Source organism: Centrocercus urophasianus, unplaced genomic scaffold (assembly GCF_019232065.1).
Source record: "Centrocercus urophasianus isolate 14NV4802_14NV808 unplaced genomic scaffold, USGS_Curo_1.0 seq_24, whole genome shotgun sequence".
NCBI classification, from domain to species: Eukaryota; Metazoa; Chordata; class Aves; order Galliformes; family Phasianidae; genus Centrocercus; species Centrocercus urophasianus.
In genome coordinates, this window is record NW_024884800.1 from 1,693,862 (window position 1) to 1,701,398 (window position 7,537).

The window sequence follows — 7,537 nt, forward strand, 5'->3', positions numbered from 1 at the left end:
GGGATGAGGAAAAACCCCAAAGAGCAGTGATGCACAGCACAGCTGCTCAGGGAGTGGTGGGTTACACAGAGATGTCCCAGAGCCACGGGGATGTGACACTGAGGAACGTGGGGATGGGCACGGTGGGGTGGGCTGGGGTTGGGGGTCTGAGAAGGCTCTTCCAACCTGAGTGATTCTGTGATCCTTTGCACCCCAATGCTGCCCAGTCCAACTCCCAACTGGTACCAGCGTGAGGAAATCCTGCAGGATGGGAGATGTGCTGGGAGCACGAGGAGGAGCCTCTCCATCACCTTCCACCCCAGCCAGGAAGGACAATTCAGGCAGTGCAGCCAAAAACAAAAATGGGAGAAACCACGCGATTCCATGCTGCCAAAAGAGAGCAACCAGGGCCATGTGCTGCTTTCCCACATTTGCAAGGGCAAAGCCAGGCCCTGAGTACCCTCCTTGGTGGCTGCACAGCCCCTCCTCGTCTCGAAGGGAAAGAGGTGCATTGCATCCCAGGAACTGAGCAGAGCCGTTCCCGAGGTCCAACGCTTCCAGCTCCCTCCCAGCTGCCCACTTTTAGGAGCAGGGAAGGAAGAGCAGCCAAATTACAGGCTGCACGCTCCCAGCCCTCAGCTGTCCTCAAGCCAATGATGCCCAAATCAGCTCCAGCTGGGGGGAAAACCAGCTCCAGGCTTGCAGTGAGCTCCTTTCAAGCCACTGCCTGAGTGTCCCCAAAATGCAAGCTTGCACGTGGAAGAGAATAACAGCCTGCCGGGTGCTAACAAGAGAAACCGCATGCTTTCCTCCAGCTTCGGCACGGCTGTGTGCGGTAGCAAGGACTAATTAACGAGGAGGGGCACGGCGGTGGGCTTCCTCCGGGTCTGCTCTGTATTACAGGCGAGCAGCCCGTGCCGCTGGCGAAACTGCTATCAATTAGCCAGCCCTGCTGCTTCCCTGCGGTGCAGGAACACGCTGCTCAGAATTAGCATGTGAGTGCACAGCCTCGGCACCAGCCCGGAAACATCTCCTGCAAATGAGAGGCAGCGTTTAATTAGGTGGGAAGAGGCTGGGGGAGCCCCGCACTGCGGCTGCTGGGGATGCTCCACGGTGGAAAATGCAAACTGCAGCCAAGGATGCACAGAAAGGGCAGGATGGGGGGGGGGGGGGGGCCCTTGCTGAAATTTGTGGTGTGGGGGACGCCTGTGAGAGAATCTGCCCATGGGATGTCAGTGCTGGTACCCAAAGCTGCACCTGGAGCCCCAAACCCACCCCTCCAGGAGCCCTCAAAAGCTTCCAGCTTTCGCTTTCCAATTCAGTCCACAAGTTCAGGAAGAAACTACCCAGGAGAAGCTGCACGTTGTGTCCCCTCTGCACCCACTGCTTGCCTTCTCTTTACTCACTTCTAGCCCAGCAAAGAAGGCAGACATCACCCAGGAGCTCACAGGTCCCAGATGCGATCTGCAACCCCACGCCGGCTCACCAGGAGCAAGCAGCACCTCCCACCTGCCTGCAACCCCTCCTGTCAACTCACAGCTCCGCCTGCCCTCCAAGCGCTTCCCAGCAGCAAACACCATCAGCACTCTGCCCCTCCTCGCTGCCCCACGCAGCTCCAGCTCCTCCCTGCTCCGGCTCAGGGGGCTCAAGCAACGTTCTGATTAATTAAGCAACGTTCTGACCGTGCATCGTAAACGCTGCAGCAACCTTACTGCAGGCTCCACGGTGCCACAAACCTCCTGGGAGACGGAGCTCGCTCCCTGCTTTGCTGCGATGCTCAGGGCAGAGCGCAGCCCCCTCCCTCCGCTGGGAGGATGCAAAGCTCCTCTTTGCTTCACCCTGTTGGCCATTCACACATTAACTTTTGTTTTCCTCCAGGACTTCGTCCTTTAGACAGCAGGGAGCCCTGCAGACCGTGCTGCCGTGCAGAGTGGGCGCTGCACCTGCGTGCATCAGGCGCTCCGGAGCCTTTCATGCTGCACACTTTGATGTTCTCTTTGATGTTCGGGACGAGGAAAAAAAACCGATCAGATTAAAACCTGCTTTGTTGATAGTCATTAACTCCCTAAACATAAAAACAACTTGAGGAGGGAACGGGGGTTTACAAACAGCGCAGCATTGTGTCCAAGGGTCAGCCGGGCCATAGGGGAGAGCAACGAGCAGCTGGGCTGGGATGTGACTGCCTGAAAGCAGCCCTGAAACGAAGCTGGAGAGAAAAGCAGACGGGCAGCATCCTCCCCATGCGTGGTGGCTGCTCAGCACGCTGTCACATATCCCCATGTGCTGCTCTGTGCATCCTCCCCTCCGCTTCCCAGCAGGCAGACAAGGAAACCAGCAGCTCAGGGACAGGAGAAGCACAGCAGAACCCCAACATGTCCCATGTCAGCACCCAGCCTGGCTCACCAGCAGCATCCCCAGCTCGCAGCCCAGCCCAGAGCATCACCAGCCCCATGGGATGCAGCAGGGAACTGCACTGAGGATCACTAAAGCACCCCATCACCTCTGCCAGATCCCCCCATTCCCCACACCAGGGAGCTCTGCACACCCTGGAGGCCAGCTCTGTGCTCCACACTGCAAAACCCCTCCACTCCTCTCCAGGGCAGCTCTCCAGAGCTCACAGGTGGGGAGCTCAGCCCCTCCAGGCCCATCAACCACGAGTTTCCCTTTTATTCCCCCCCGCCCCTCGTTCCTTTTCTTCTTTCTTTTCTCCCCCCAAGGAAATAACTGCAGCCAGAAGGGCTCCGCCGCTTCCAAGAACGAGCCTTACAAAATACACCGCGTTGTTCCACCCTTATGTCTTAAAAAAAAAAAAAAAGAGTTATAAAAATATGGCAACCCTTTCCTTAATTGGCTCCGTGACAGCAGGATAGGAAACGCGGGCAGCCGTCGTCTTTGCGCTTTTCGTTGCCTATGGGAAAAGGAGCTGGAAAGAAAATCATAAGGAAAAGCAACACCCCCAGCCGGCCCCATGGCCGCCCTCAGCCCCACGGCACTCAGCCTCATCCACGAGCCCTAATTTTTGGTGGCACATCCCCCCCCCCCCCCTCCCAAACGCTGCTCCCAGCAACGCCAGGCCCTGCACCATCACCTCTCAGGTGGGTGCTGCGCTTCATTCCCCCATCCCAGCAAGGGGAGTTTCCCATTACACCGACCCACACGACACCCGGTGACCAACACGGTGGTGTTGGAGGAGCCCAGCTCCACTGTGCACGGCTCCCATTCTTCCACAGGTGCCTTCTTTGGGATTTTCCCCTTTTCTCACACTTTGCAGCCCCATAACACATCTCCATTCAGCAAGCAGCTCTGAGTCAGCACCAGGTGCCGGCCCCATAATGCAGTATTTGGGATCAGCACAGATCCAGCACCAAGTGCTGGCCCCATAATGTGGTGTTTGGGATCTGTGCAGACCCAGCACCAGGTTCCAGCCCCATCATGTGCTATTTGGGATCTGTGCAGACCCCGCAAGCACCCAGGCCCAGCAACCACAGCACAGATGGAGCTGTGCATGTCCCCCCACTGCCCATCCCAGAGCCGTTTGCCCTCCTCCCATCTCCACTCTCTTCCATTCCCCTTCACAGCCCAGCGCACCCAGCCGCTCTGGGAGCCAAATCCCTCTGGCTTTCTCAGCACTTTAATTAAAGCTCAGCTTGGTGGAAACACCGGACCCTACCAGCAAGAAATCCACCTGTCCAGACCCCAGCAGGAGCACCCCAGCACACAGAGCTGGCACAGGGGCACAGCACACAGCCCCTGGTGAGCAGCAATGCAGCTGGAGCTGCGCTGCAGCCTCGCAAGCAGCCAGAGGGCTCCGGTTCTGCAAGGACAAGGGGAGGGCACGGCTGCAAGCTCTCATCCCAGGGATGGATGCTGCATAGAGATGTGTGGGGTGCAGAGACACACGGCTGTGCAGCCACCCCACGGAAGCTCAGCTCCCTTACTGAACCAGATGCAAAGCTTGGGGTTCCTGTGCATCTTCCAGCACAGATGATGTTTGCATCCAGCTGCTACAAGCTAAAACAGCACAGCATGGAGCCAGCCAGGCTGCCCAGGATCCTCAGACCCTGCACGCGCTGAAGGAGCCTTCATTGCGGGACATCCTTAAGACAGATTGCTCTTAAAGAGCATTGGCCAGCTTGCATGTGTTTCCCCATGCTGTACTGGGATACCATGCAGCCTCAGACCCCCTTGGAGCTCCTCCTCCAAGTTTCTCACTGCTCGATTTGCTGTGCTTTATTATTTCCAACAGGAGCCAGCAGCTCTCCAACTAGATGAAGGGACAGGGGACAGCCCAGGCCCCAGCAAGGGGCTCCTCCTGCCCACCCTGTGCACCACCATCCCCACTGAGCCCATCAGCTCACAGCTGTGCATCCCAAAATGACCCCCAACACGTGCCCAGCTCTGAGCACTGCTTTCCCCCTACTCAGTGCCGGGCACACGCTCACAAAGCCACCACAAGCAGGAGAAGGGCTGCTCAGACCCCCCCCATGCAGTGCCCTTGTGCCCTGCTAATTGGTGACCGTACAATCCCAGCCCCATCCCAAGCCCCAAAACCACAACCAGCCAGGATGTGACAGATGCCACAGAGTTGGGAAATCCAAAGGCCATTGTACAGCTCTAAGTTTAGTTATATCCGTGCTGCCTGCGTGGGGCTGCATTCCTGGCCAAGAGGGTAAGATAAACAGGGCTTCCTGCAGGAACTGCAGACAATGGGGAGCAATCAGCACTAATCCCCCGCACGGGAACAATGCAGGTAGGAAATATTTTGAGCACAGCTCAGGAAGAGGCACCCAGGCCGGTGGAACAGCAGCAGGGCTCAGCCCATAGCCCCATATGGGAGCTGCCCCACTGCAGGCTCAGGGGCTGCCATGGGGAGGACGTTGCTCAGCCACTGCCCATCATCTGGGGGGTTGGTGGTAAATCCAGGACCACAGACGCTCCTGGGATGCATGGGGGTTTTGCTGGAAGGCTCAAAACTCTTCCACCAGCACATCAAGCCTGCCTCAGGCTGCATCCCACCTCCATCACCCCCCAACCCCTTCCAACACGCTGCCACACAGAGGTACGGGGCCAGAAGCACCCAGCATGAGCTCCTATGGTCACAACCAGCAGGGCTCCCTTCTTCTAAAGCACAACCAAGTCCCAGAGCAGGACAGCTCTTTTACCCTCACTGCAGCTGGCAGGCAGTAATCCCACCCAGTCATCCCTGGGCTACCAGGGGCTGCAACATCCTCTGCATTTGGCACTGCCCGTGCAAACGCCTGGGGTCTCATTGCCTCCGTGCAGCCTCTGTGGGAGGCTTTCTCCAGGAGAAGTGGAAAAGGATGGAACAAGAGCACAAATGAGCCTCTCCTTATCAAGAAACAGCTTTCCCAGGGGGAAGCAGGAGCTCCGGGGCTATCAGCGACCCCGGGGGCATCACCACGGAGGAAAAGAGCAGCAGCCACGGCTGCTTGGCATACAGACCTCTCCTTGCTTCCCCCAGCCCTTCCCTGCAGCCAGGGAAAAGCTCCAAGCACAAAGCAGAGCTCGTTCCTGGGAAGGGGAATGAAAACCAGGCAAGCAGGCACCCAGAGCCATGGCCAGGTCCCAGCATGCTGCAGCTGTACCGTGATGCAACGCACAGCTGGGAGCAGTCGGGGGAACGTGCTAAGCAGAGGTAAAGGCCTGGGCCCGTGCATCCACCCTAAAAAAGCATAGCACCCAGTGCTTGCTTTGCCATAGCTCTGTGATTTCAAGTGTCCTGGTGTCACCCCGAGGAGGGACACCATCATCACGACGTCTCCCACCCCAAAACCCCATCGGATGGCAGCACCCAGGCATCAGCTCCTATGGGTCCCCACCCAGGGCAGCCCACGCCGGTGCCTGACCCACCTCCAAGCTCACTCCATGGGGCTGCAGGATGCTGAGCTCCCGCTGTGCACACACAGATGTGCATGTGCACATTCCCTCTGCTCCCACGCAGACCTCAGGCCAGCTGATGCTTCTGACGCTCCAGCTCAGCTCCAGGAAGAGCTCTGCCTGAACTTCATTTTTTCCCCTACTTTGATCGACCAACTCAGAACCCAGTTTGCATATTCAAACGACATTTAATTTCTAGGCCATTCCCCCCAGAGCGTGGCTGGCGAAACGAGACCCAAACGAACAGAGCCAGCAATTAATTCCCCTGTGAGACACAAATTCCAGCAATAAATAATGGTAATGGTATTCCGCAGAGGCACAGTGCCCCTTTCATTTCCCAATCCCGAGCGACGTCACGGGAAGCCGGCGAGCCGGGCTGCTCCTGGCAGACACCCCACGATGTGCTGCGCTGTGGGGCCTGCAGAAAGCATCTCCTGCACTGCTGTAAGGCACCGGGCTCAGCTCCGTTTGGTGCAGCCCCAGCTCTGCGCTGTGCACCGGGTGACGGTGTGGTGCTGGGGCAGCTGGGGACAGCGGCTCTGGACGCCACGAGCATCGCAGGGAAAGGGATGTGGGCACAAGGAGGGAGCAGGAATGAGGTGCCCCTTTGGGTGCGTTGGGTTTGCCTGCTTGGGGAGGAACCCGCAGACGGATGGAGCCTCCAGGCAGCACAATGGGCCATTTCCTAAGAAAGGGCAGCGTGTCCAGCGGCACAAAGGGCACTTATTGTGTGGGAGGGGAGCTGTCAGAGCCACACGGGGCTGCCAGAAACCCCTCCGCAGCCCCAAACCCCACTGCCCCATGCTGCAGCCCTGTCTCAGCACATGCCAGCAGCCAAGACTGACTGTGAGGACTGTGAGAGGTGGGGAGCAGGAAGGAGGTGTGGGATGGAGGGCCCCCCCTCTGGGGCACAAAGCCACCACACGGGTGGAGATGACAGCCGAGGGAGGCTCTCGCTGGCCTCCACGCCATTCCCTCTTCTTGGGAAAAGGCAAGGTGGGGGCAGGCCGTAGCCTGCATTAGCTGGGGGGGGGAGGAGAAATTCGGCAAGAGCTGGGCATGGAGCGCAGCAAAGCGCCGGTGTGGGGGTTGTGGCCTCTCCAGTGACGCGGCACAGCTGTCACCCGAGGTGTGACACGGCTCCGGGGTCAAGCACCAACCCGAGAGGCTCAAAAAAAAAACAAAAGAAACCCCCAAACCCTAAAACCCCAAACTTCCAACCACCCCTCTGCTGAGCAGAAACCCACAGCGTGCTTGGGAACGCGGCCCCCCAACCCCCAAAAGGAGAGATGACCCCCATACAAAACCAACACAAAGTCACCGACCCATCTCACGCGCTCCGGGGACGATCCCATGCCGCCTGCCGGCACACGGACAGCAACGCACGGATCCGGAGCGGCAGCTCGGAGCTCCGGAGCCACACCAGCACCTGCCCCGGCCAAGGCAGCTTCCTTCAACCTTCCTCCTCCTCCTCCTCATCGCCGCGTACTTCCCATGGGCGGCCTCGAGGAACGCAAATCCCTCCGTGCCGGCCGAACCCCCTCTAAGCGTTTTGCAGCCTAGCGAGGAGCGCTCTTTAAAACGGAGGGGGGAAAAAACCCGAGCCCGGAACGCAGCACGGAGCACCTGCAGCCTCCCGGCAGCGCCTCCCGCATCTCGC

General features: G+C 58.8%; 1 protein-coding gene across 1 annotated transcript in view; it reads right to left on the reverse strand.

The window, feature by feature from the left end:
* The window catches only part of MID2 (midline 2), a 49,985-nt gene extending 42,723 nt beyond the window's left edge, over positions 1-7,262 (reverse strand). The window contains exon 1 of the mRNA XM_042825293.1: positions 7,203-7,262. The gene's annotated coding sequence lies outside the window, so the exon portion shown is untranslated. The remainder of the gene's footprint in view (positions 1-7,202) is intronic.
* Between the last annotated feature and the right edge of the window lie 275 nt (positions 7,263-7,537).